The sequence below is a fragment of the Rhinolophus hipposideros genome, assembly GCF_964194185.1.
Source record: "Rhinolophus hipposideros genome assembly, chromosome: 5".
NCBI lineage: Eukaryota > Metazoa > Chordata > Mammalia > Chiroptera > Rhinolophidae > Rhinolophus > Rhinolophus hipposideros.
This window is the reverse complement of record NC_138051.1, coordinates 56346064-56358580: the sequence shown is the minus strand read 5'-3', so window position 1 is coordinate 56358580 and position 12517 is coordinate 56346064. Positions and strand designations below refer to the sequence as shown.

Genomic DNA, 12517 nt, shown 5'->3' with positions numbered 1-12517 from the left:
CTTCCAATAAGGTATACAAGTACGTACTCTTCACCGCAGTGTCATCTCTAAGCAGCAGCTAATGGCAATTTAAAAATGGGTCAAACCTCACTGTCAATAGTACAGTGGTTTTCTAGATACAACCAACGCTGTGCCCAGACTGCGATGAATGCCCATAGAACACCCAGCACGACTACTTTTCCGTGGTTGTTTTCAATTGGGGAAGAGGGGAAAGTCCTCTCTAAATCTGCATAACTAAATATAATCCCATCTGGTTAAGACAGGACCAATAACAAATGTAAAAGTGAGTCTCAGAGATAACAAAAAATAAAACAATAGGACATTTTAAAAGCATGGTTTAGATTCTAGCTGAAAGTCAGAAAAGGATAGAAAAGTGAAGAGTAGCTCAGCGAAGTTAACAAAGGCACTAGGCCTGAAAAAGAGAATGGCTCCGAACATTTATGTTGGTACGAGAACAGCTCTGCTCTTCAGTTTGCCTATAGGGTGGTTCTGTGGTTATTACAGAAACGACCTTATTTCTTCAGTGACCAGGGGAACCTAATGAAAAAGAATCTGTGGGTATTGGGAAGGGTCATGAAAGTTAGAATTGAAAAATAAATGCTACAAAAGAATAATCTACACTGGATTTAATCCATGGACCTGTAAATTTTCACTACAGAGAGAATCTGGACCCCATGATTTCCTCTACTGTCAGAAAATACACCAAACAGATAACCGGACGTATACATTTAACATAATCAAATCAACAATATGTCGGTGGCAAAAAAAAAGAACAACTTGAATGGTTTGGGCCTCACAGTTCCTCTTACTCATTGAGTATACGCTCTGGAGGGAGCCACAGATGGGAGACCAACTGGTATTCACTTACCTGGTTTCCATTTCCATATGCTTCTCATAGTGTAAGCATTTCGCTAGGGTTAGGGTAATTCTAGTATTTACAAATACATATTTATTATCAATATAGTTCTTAAACACAAGCCAGCTTTTACATGAGACCACCACTGAAGAAATAATGGTTTGTTTCAATGCTGGAGAAAAACACTGTTGAATTTATGAAGCCAGTATGTCAACCTCCAGCATGACATCATTCTAAGTGATTTTCAGGGTACTTTCTGACTGAGTGCTTTGTGCCCTAACTTTAGAACCTGATCCTTGTAAGAGAAGGGAAAGGACAAACAAAAATGAAAGAATTTCTCAGCCTCTTTCTGAAATTCTAATAAGCAGTCAGCCTGTTTGATTTCAAGTCCCCACATTTTCAATCCAAGCACATATGCATAATCAAAATGAAAAATGCCTTATGGTATATTTTATCTAAAACAGACACTCTACCAGATGTTTAGGAAATCTGCATACTGATGGAACTAAGATCTAGTCTAACATGGTGTATATAAATGTGTAGTTACTTGTATGATGTCTTCCCCACATTTACCAATTTTTTCTCCTCCTATTCAGTGGAATATACATCTGAAATACTCTAAAAGCTAAAAAGATCCGATGAAAGTACAGACGTATGCAAATTACGAGAGCATACGTAATACATGTACCAGTACTAAAAAACATATTTTAAATTTTATTATAAAAACTGAAGGCTATGTAATATAATTTTGGCCAAAATACGATATTCCACAGTGTTTTTAATGATGAGTTTGCAGCATATTCAAGTATGTGTTCATCTCTGATAATAACAAGCATTCTAATTACTCTTCCTTACGTATGAGACTAAAAGTCCAGCAGGGAAATACTTTATACTCAAAAACATTTAATTCTCTTTTTGACTTCAAAGACATAATATGTGTTTATACCAAAAAAAGCAAAGAACTTAGGGGACTTCTATTTCTGTGAGGTGATGCTCTTTCTTCTTAAAACAGCATGTTTCATTTGAATGTGTCCAGAAGCAGGCTCAGGAATAAGGTCTTTACTGGAGAGTTGCATTGTTTTATTTTGGGGTATCACAGGTTTCCAGAAAATTAAGAACACCTATTGTCCAACATAAACACAGAAATAGATTCACAAATCAATGAGAAAAGTAACTGCTTTTGGATTAGCAGTACATTTAGATTATCTAAACCTGCCTTCTCCCTTCTGATTTACATAGAAAAAAATAATCACAGAAATAAAAGTTGCCTATACATGCAAATGCATCCGGTCAAGAATTTTGCTCAAATTTTCCTAAAACATTCTGGAACAACAACTTACAATTTAATCAGTAATGCTGATACGGATGCTCTACAAGCTATACTGTCAGAAACTCAATAATGAATTCTCCTGATTCAGAGGATAATAAGAAGGCAGATTCATTACAGCTGTTTTCCTAAAGGACTGACCCCAACATGAGTGAGCAATGAGGCAGGAGGGCTGGAGGAGAACCGCGGGCTGCTGTAAACCACCTGAGGATCACATGATCCCTGACAGGCACTGTGTCGCTCCATCTGGAAATGGCAAAGAGCAAGGCTGACCAAGAGTTCCGCTGGCGGAGGGAGGAACAGGGATTCCCAGAGGCCGGAGAGTGAAGCTGAAGTCCTTTCCACAACAGTAGTGATTTTCAACCAAGAGGTACATTCAAAGCACCTGCTTAAGTTTTTAAAAAATATGAACATGCTTGGGGTCCCCAGCACTAAAGATTTTACTTCACTAGGGCACTTTTAATTTGTAAAAGCTCCAGAAGTAATTCTGATATGCACCTCCAGTTGAGAAGTCCTAGCACCAATAAATAGACTCTTCCGCCTGAATGGTAATTTCCCTAACTTCATGCCATTTTGCTTGGTGTATTTGATGAGTGTGTTCAACTTTCTACAATACTCTCTGCCTTTTATAAGGTTTAATTCAGTACAGAGCTAAGTACTTAACATGAAGAAACATATCAGGTAGGAAATATCAACTCTAAGCTGGGTACCAATTTATTAAAAAATGTTTTACAATGAAGAGAACCCATTACTAAACAAAAATAGAGGCCAAGAGAAGGCGTACAGATGGCCAACGGGTACATGAAAAGATGCTTCAGCATCACTAATCATCAGGGAAACGCAAATCAAAGCCACAATGAGGTATCACCTCATACCAGTTAGAAAGGATATTATCAAAAAGACAAGAAATAACAAGTGTTGGTGAGGATGTGGAGAAAAGGGAACACTTGTGCACTGTTGGTGGGACTGTAAATTGGTGCAGCCACTATGGAAAACAGCATGGAGTTTCTTCAAAAAATTAAAAACAGAACTACCAAATGATCCAGCAACTCCACTTCAGATATTTATCCAAAGAAAATGAAAACACTAATTCGAAAAGATATATGCACCCCCATGTTCACTGCAGCATTATTTACAATAGCCAAGATATGGAAATAACCTAAATGTTTCCTGGTGGATAAATGGATACATAAATGGATTTAAAAAATGTGGTATACATACATATATGTAAATATTATTCAGCCATAAAAAAAGAATGAAACCTTGCCATTTGCAATAGCATGGATGGACCTTGAGGGCATTATGCTAAGTGAATTAAGTCAGACAGGAGAAGATAAATACCATATCTCACTTATATGTGCAATCTAAGGCAAACCAGGAAGCAAACAAAGACACACACAAACAAACCAAGCTCGTGGACACAGAGAAAGGACTGGTGGTTGCCTGAGACAGGGGTTGGTGAAAGGGGCGGGGGGGGGGGGGGGGCTGAAAGTACAAAATTCCAGTTAGAAAATGAGTAAGTCCTGGGGATCAACCTACAGCATGGTGTCTATAGTTAATAACACTGTATGGCATATTTGAAAGTAGCTACGAGAGTGGATCTTGAAAGTTCTCATCACAAGAAAAAAATTTTTTAACTATTTTTTTTAACTATGTATGGTGACAACCTTATTGAGGTGATCACTTTGTAATATATACAAATATCAAATCACAGTGTTGTATGCCTGAAACTATTATAATGTTATGTCAGTTATATCTCATTTTAAAAATAAAGAGGCCAAGAAAGGATTTAATGGCCAGGTCTGGTTCATCTAAACACAATCTAGTATTTATAACTAGGGCTGGAACCCAGTGGTCTCAAATTTAAAAAGCAGTTAGAGTACTTTTCAGGCACAGTCAAATTGTACTCTCCCAATGGACATTTCAAGTTGAAAACAACTCCAAAAATCTAAGAACTGTCTTTTTATTTCCTGCAGCTAGTGACAAATTCACAAAAAGAAGTATCTCAATCCTCATTTTTCTCCAGACTGTTCAGCTACCAGTAGGAATTCTAATCCCTTCAAAGGCTAAAAGTCTGCACTTGTCAAGGATTAACAGAGGAAAAAGAACTTTCTAAACTAAAATAATCACATAGCCGTGGTTCTTCAACTTAAGATCAGCTCTATGCCAAAAGGAATCCAACAAACCCTCCCAAACTAACCAATCAATCAAACAACGCAACCCCAAACCCCAATACAGCTCCAAATGCTCCGAATCAATCTTTCCTCAAGCCTTCCTGGAAATCGGCAGGAGGGAGAATATTAGCTATCATAAACTCATTATTTTCCAAAACCTTCAGGGGCTTAACTCTTCAAAGTTTCTAAGTATATCCTTTCTCCTTAACTTCACAATGACCTCGCCCCTCATAGCTAATAACAAATATCAGCACCAGCTAACATTTATTGAGCTTTTTTTTTACTACCTTGTTTCTCCAGAAATAAGACCTAACCGCAAAATAAACCCTAGCATGATTTTTCAGGATGACGTCCCCTGAACATAAGCCCTAATGAGCCTTTTGGAGCAAAAATTAATATAAGACCCAGTGTTATTTTCCGGAAAATACATTATATAAAGGGCCTATGCTGAGTGCTTCTTTTTAATATATATATTTTTTTTGCTGAGTGCTTCTTTATCTCATCTAATCCTCACATTAACCCTATGAGGTCAGCACTATTATTCACTTCCACATTCTACATGAGAAAAAAAGTCTTAGAAAAGTTAAATAATTTGAGTATCTCTTCTGCTCTCAAAGTCCCAAAGCCTTAGGTATTCCTTCCACTTTTAGGTTCCTGTCAGGTTGTTCACAAAAAGCAAAGATGTATCTGAACATCACTCAGGAGGAAAAAAAATAATCATACTGACTGTCCATAGTTTCTTTTTATCCCTTAAAGATTTGATGAGGGGCCGGCCCGGTGGCTCAGGTGGTTAGAGCTCCATGCTCCTAACTCCGAAGGCTGCCGGTTCGATTCCCACATGGGCCAGTGGGCTCTCAACCACAAGGTTGCTGGTTCGATTCCTCGAGTCCTGCAAGGGATGCTGCGCAGCACCCCCTGCAACTAAGATTGAACATGGCACCTTGAGCTGAGCTGCCTCCCGAATGGCTCAGTTGGTTGGAGCGTGTCCTCTCAACTACAAGGTTACCAGTTCGACTCCTGCAAGGGATGGTGGGCTGCTCCCCCTGCAACTAGCAACAGCAACTGGACCCGGAGCTGAGCTGCGCTCTCCACAACTAAGATTGAAAGGACAACAACTTGACTTGGAAAAAGTCCTGGAAGTACACACTGTTCCCCAATACAGTCCTGTTCCCCTTCCCCAATAAAATCTATTAAAAAAATCTGATAAAAACAAAAAAGATTTAATGAATTTGATCTTCACTATTAAGAGGGAAGGCTGTTGTTCAACAGTGGACTTCAAACTTCAGTGTGAACCGTGATCAATGGAAGAGCTAATGTTAAAACACCAATACTAGGCCTCCACCCCAGAGTTTCTGATATGGGGATTGGGGGTGGGGATTGATACTCAAATTTCCAAACAGTTCCCAGAAACTGCTGCCATGCTGCTGGTCCAGGGGCCAGTGTTTTATGAGAAGGTAAAAGGAAGTAACGCCCTCTCACCTTCGCTGTCACCTCCTCACAGGAAAACACTTCTCTACAGAGTACTTCCAACAAGAGAGGCACTTAGGATTTAGAAACACCTCCAGAGTCTGAAAGCGAAAAGACTTCTTTTTTTCCCACTTCACAAAAGCACCAATGTCACCACGGCAGTGGAAATTCAGAAAAAGGAAAATCAAGGACAGAATGATTGTAAACTCTGCTCAAGAACCTCTTGCCATCCACATTTTACATCTTCAGCCTGAAAAGTGTTTCCTTTGGATCTCCTAGGGCAAGAGGAACGCCAGAACAAAAATGAAGTAGATTGTTTTGTAATACTTCAAAAAAGCAAGGACGGGCTCTGAAAATATAATAGAATTTTGCCCTGTAAACAGAAAATCTCAAAATGCTATCCACTCCTCTTGTCCATTTCTCCTTTGTCACACTATCTGGCATCTTCAAACGAGCTATTCCTCGTATCCAAGATGGACCCAAGTCTACACTTTCTCAGGTTCTTAAACATTGATTATGTCAATGTCATCTAGGATGAATGACTTCAGGCAAACAGGATTTGTTTAAAATGTCTCCTCAGCCAGCCAGGGCAGCTTCTTACTTGGGTGGGTGCTCTCAACCATGACTAAACGGCACCGAGAGAAATATATTTTAAAATATTAATATGGCCTGGCACCTTCCTGCGGCTAATCCTTCCAGGCCCATTCCAATGGCACAACTGAGAAATTTACTGCAAAGCCATCTTCCATCTTCCCTCTGCTCTCGACTGTCAGATGCCCCTTCTCAACGGCTCTGCCATGCACAGACTCATGCTATACATCCACACAGAGATAGAACATGCGCGCACACACAAATAACTCTCGGCAGGAACCAAAAATCAAAGCCTAACCCCATGGTTTTTAAGTGAGCAAGTCCAATTTCCTTCTTTGTAGCCCTTGACACATGCTGGCTGGGAGCCGTCTGGATTTTTTTCTGCCTTGTTCCTGCACCAGAAGGCTCTGCACTGCAGGTCAGGGGATGATAAGGAAATGAACAGTGTAATTTCCAAGGCCTCTGAACACGGCCCTGTCAGCAGCTCTGGAGGCGGGTTACTCAAGCATGGCTTGCAGAGTGAAAACCACAGAGAGGAGGGCTCAGCCAACCAGCAGTGGCAGGATTTCAGCTGTGTGTGCTACTACCACCTCCAGCCTGAAAGCCCGAGCCCTGCTGCCTCCCTGGATGAGCTCTGCAGGTAAAAAAGCTCTTTTACCCAAATAGCAAAAATGTAAGTTCACACTGGGGAGGAAGATTAAGGACGGGGACTTAGATTTTCCATGTACTTTTGTGCAGAAACAAAAACATTTCGTGCTCTTCCAGCATGCATGAGATTGCACATGCTGGCAAACCCACAGGAACCTCTATCCAACATACCCGGCCCCACACCAGGGATATGGCCAGAAAGGAAACTCAATTCATATGAAATCTGAAATTCAACAGGCCACTTCAATAGCCTTTGAAGCCAATTTTTGCCTCTCCCTCCCCGAAAAAAAAAACCCTACTCTAAATAATATCATGGGCTTTAGAACACATCACGAAGCATGCGAATTTCCCAGCCCAGATTTGGAACTTCTTCTGAGCACAGTGCTGAAAGTCTTAACCAGTCTGTTTATCTTCTCACACTGGGCTGCCTGTAGAGCTGGAATGTTGTTCTAATTCAGCCCATTATTGCCTAGGGCGGACCCAAATCATGTTTTTCTTTTTTTCTGGTATTTATCGAATGCTTCCCAAGTGCCAAGCACTATTCTAAGTGTTTTATGTGGATTAACTCATTTAATCCTACAACAACCCTACTTAGGAACTACTGTTTTCCTTATTTTGCATACAAGAAAACTGAGGTAGAACAATTAAGTAACTTGCTCAAGATGGCTCAATTAATAGGCGGCAAAGCTGGGATACAAAACCAGGTAGTCTGGCTCCAGAGTTTAACTCTTAACCACTAAGTTATACATAGGCGTTGATGTGAAATTTAAGTTTAGAAGCCTGGTGTTTTAAGTTAGAAATGGTTCCCAATGCTCACCTTATAAAGAAACTTCACAACGGTCCTCAAATGTTCAAGATTATAGCAATTATCTGGAGAGCCTTTTGGAAGTGCAGATTTCTGGGGCCCAACCCCTCAAATGTACTTAGAAGAGGTGGGGGAGTGTCCAAGAATATGCAGTTTGGACATGCAGCTGATATGATGCAGATGGCTTTATGGCCACACTTTCAGAAACTCTGTTCTAGAGAGTAAACTGGAAGCTCCTCAAAGAGCAGACACTATCTATTGATTCACCAGTGCACACCCAGAGACAAATACAACACCTGGAATCTAACATGCACTCAATACACAGAATGAACGAAAGGTAGTAATGGTTTCCCACAGGCTACCATCTCTTTACAAAACAGTATCTGCAATACATTTAAAATCTGCCAATTAATGACATGTCCAAGAAACACAAGGGCAGGGTTTGTTTTGTTTTTTTTCCTGCTTACCTGCAACTTCCAAATAAAGACGGAACTGGCAATGCCTGGATGATTACAATGAAAATTTGACTGAATACAATACTCCAGAACACACACACACACACACACACACACACACACACACACACACCCTTCAAGAAGTCAAGTTCTAAGCAGCAGTTTAAAAGCAACTTTCCCCTTTTTACACATACTAGGGTAGGTTCAGCTCCAGATGTAAATGGTTATCCTTTGCAAACATCACCACCTTACAAAGAAATCTAAACTCGGAGATCCTTTTACTGAGTGTCCACAACGTTAAAACCAGTATGAAAACAAATGAAAGCGGTCTGGAGAGCATGTGGCATCCACACCCATTGTTTCTGAGGTAGGCTTCAAAGTGGGAACACAGAGAATCCCTCAGAACCGGTCAAGACTGAAGAATCCTGGAGTAACAACATGACAGAAGAATGTGGTAACCAAAAACCGGGTTTCTGCGTCTGGCTTTGCCGACTACCTGGGAGAGCCTCGGCAAGTCACATGACCTCGCTGGTCTTAGTTTCCTCTTCCAGAAAATGAGGAGATTGGACAAGATAATCTTTCTTTGGGCCCTCCTTGAATTACAACACCCAGATGGAAAACAGAGCTGCTGAAGAAAAAATAAATTAAGCTCAGGCTCCACTGTATTTAGTGAATGCATCTCTGTCCCACATAAATATCAACTTCTTTTAAATTTTTTCCACGAAGGAAAATGCTTGAGGGCATTTGGCTTAAGGAAGCAAGGCTGACTGCTATGCCCTCACTCGCTGAGAAAGAACAGCTAGTGAAGGAGGAAGGTGTTAAGAGAGAAAGCCTCAGATCAGAAGGAATAAAAGAGCCCTGACCTTGGTGGGGCAATGAGGGATTGCAACACAAGACAATTGAGCTGGAAGGCCTGAAGTAGAGCAGGAAAACAAAACCAAGGGCAAGGGAAGATGCTCTTAGAATACAGGATATGATAGCAAGCATGATTAGAAGGCAAAATGGCAAAGAGCCCACTTTATAATTTCCTTTGAATCCTAGAGTAATGGAGAAAGTGGTGCATATAGGCAGCATTCTGAGAGCAACAGAAGCTGAGACACAATGTGGGAAAGTGAGTGCAGAACGTTCCTACCTTGCAAGATCAAAAGTAGCAGCTAGAGGTGGCGGGAGCTTCTGTTTGCACGCTTCTAGATCCTTTAGCCACTAGCGCCTACTGGTTACTTTACGTGATTTGAAAACAAAAAAGGTCTCACCTTAAACTCCTGGTTTAAGCCCTGACTTTGTCTGCATGATAGAGTCGGCACAGATAGATCACTGCCCTCTGTGGCTTGTAAATTCTTTTTTTCTTGCCTGTCAGAGTGGCAATGCAAGCACTAAACTCAGGACATTCACACAGGCACCTTTCCTCCCCACTACCACCTCCCCTTCCATCCCTAACTTAACAACCTATCAATCAAACCACAGGCAAGAGAACAGGCAGAAGCCATTAGGCTCCGTCTTGTTTATTCCTCAACAACTCCTCCTCCCCCCACCCCCATCTCTTCAGCTGGCAGGAAGTATAAGGCAGGAGTGTTTAACAACAATTCAGGGCAGCAGCAGTTGCTAAGAGCCATCTCTCCCAGAACTCTGGGAGACAGCATAGTAAGTCCTGCCAGGGAGAGGTGTGGTCGAGCAAAAGTGGAATCCCATTAAGGGAAATCTACATCCTAGGCTGACAGAAAATTCCCTCAGCCATAGCCTAAGATACCTACCTTGATGAGGTAATTTAAATACTCAAATCTCCCTCACGGACTAGTGGTAGACTTGTGACAATTCTATCCTACAATGCAAACTCCATTTGTCTTCTCTCCTATTTCCGGGGTGGGGGGTGGGGGAGTACACTAGTCATACAGTCATGACACTTTCCAAATATTATGAGTTTTCCCTCTTCATGACAGTTCCCAGCTCAGAGTATGTAATTCCTAGATTATATAAAAACATCTGTTTTGCTGTTTTGGTTCTGTTGGTTGTCCCCACATGGAAGGAACATTCCAAACCAGTTAAGCCACAGGCAGGCCCGTGTCTCAGAGAGAAAATCTTAAAGAAGTTTTTAAAGACTGGGCTTATAAGCTATTGTACTAATCATTAAACACTGACCACCTATTATGCCCCAAACCCTGGGGTCTGCGTTTCTCAAAAGCTGCTCCATTGCAAGATCCCCAGCCTTCTTTTCCCTTGAGTCTTTTCCCTCCTCCCATTCTAGAAACACTCTCTCCTTGCAGTGTTTTCGCCTCCTAGCAACTTCCAAACATTTATTTAAATAATTATTTATTTCAATGGTCAAAGGCTTTATGTAAAAGTACCCCCCCCCCACCACCAGACTGTTCAAGAGTTGGGGGAACAAGGAAAGGAACTGAGAAAACAGGTTCTGGCTGACAGTAACATCCAACTGTACAACAAATGCTGCTAAGAGTACTTCCCAGCAATTTTATCTTTCTTCCAAAAACTGAAACACAGTCTCCCCCTTCTCGCTCTCATTCCACTGCCCCATTCTCAGTCTCCTTGGGAGACGAGTCTTATAACACAGCGACATTACTAGGGCAAACTCCCCTGGCACCAAGGTGTATTCTTAGCTGAATGGACTGCATCTTTCAGCCCAATTATAAGCTGAAGGGCAACCACCAGACCAGGCTTTGCACCTATAAGAGAAAATGGGTCCCATTTGCTTCTCTGTTGGAGACTACCATGGACATTTAGAATGAAACCCAACATGAAGCTAAGCATCATTAATCCTTTCACCCATAGACTACCACTGGGCTGAGAAGATTGCAACATGAGGCAAGAGTTCTAAATCGAAAGCAAAATGAAGGCCACTTTCAGAATTGGCCACTTTTCAGCACAGGAAGAACAATGATTATGAACAGGGATAGAGGGCAAGAGTTTCCTGAAGCCAGATATAGGAAACAGCCTAATGGGCCTGGAAGAGAAGCAGGAACGGCTGGTACTCCCAGGCCTCTTTAAAACAGTCTTATCCATCTGTACCCGAGAGAAAACGGGAAACTGCAGCCAGCACGGCAGGAGCCAGTCAGCAGCTGGAACTTGACTCTGCTGAGGTGGACTAGCATCTGCCACCTCAACACAGCAGCCTCTCTGGCAGCTGCCACCGGTAAAAGGGAATGAACCACTGTGTTATTAGTGGAAGAAAATTCACAGCCCTGTTACCAGGGAAGCCCAGATGTTGCTAAGAGCTACAGATGTGCCATGCACAAAGACCAAAATATCTTCAGCAAAAAAAGCAGAAGCTACCCCTGGAATCCAGGCACTGAGAGGGCACCGCCACCCAAACAAATACATCCACCCTCTATTTATTAACCTTACATATGGAAATAGGTATTCCCTGTTGCAGCTGATATAATTACAGAGAAATCAATTTATATTGCATCTGCTGGGATCAGCTGAAAGCACAGGGCGAGCAGAGCACAGAGCAGAGAATCAAGAGCCAATGAACAGCTAATGACCAGGCCAGCTGCTCTGCAGGAAACTGTAAGCTGCCGAAGTTCAAGCCAGCCTGAGCTGACCTAGACTCACAGCTACTCCGCTCCAGCCCCGCAAGCTCCATTTCCTGAGACATGAACTAAGATCGTCTTCCCAGGGGAGGAGCCCCTCCTGGGGCTGCAGGCACCTGTCCTTCCAAGTCAAGCAGAAGGCATGATATCATTACACTGTTTGGCATCTAGGACCCCACCAAGAGACTCTGAGTCCCAATAGTTGAGGGAGATACCTGGCCAAGAACTTTCCATTTAATGGCCAAAGAATTTTTTTCAAGGCGAAACTTTCATAATCATTAACTCCTAAGGCCTGACGAAATAAGTAGCTCATAGTACAGTTTTCCCTGCCCCCTTGTTCACCGGCCTTAGTTGTGCCCTGTGCTCTTTGGTAACCACCAACAGAACACCTGGTAGACATCATGCCATGAAACTTACTTAACCGCTTTTGTCCCCCCAGAGACCCAATTTATCCCACTAGGAACAGCACTCCACTGAAAGCCTATTTATCAATGACTCTGAGGATGAAATGCCAGTCAGGCTGACAACCACATAAATAAAGGTTGTTGCCCGTCTCCAGCAGCAAGTGTCTGAGGCGGGACAAGAAGTAGCGGCCCCCAACAACAAATATTCTCCTTCAAAACATTCAGGCCTGCTGTCAATGAATCTG

At 42.0% G+C, this 12517-nt stretch overlaps 1 protein-coding gene across 3 annotated transcripts in view; it reads right to left on the bottom strand.

Moving 5' to 3' along the window:
- ZNF609 (zinc finger protein 609) overlaps positions 1-12517 on the bottom strand; it is a 185106-nt gene that overhangs the window by 146634 nt on the left and 25955 nt on the right. The window lies entirely within an intron of this gene.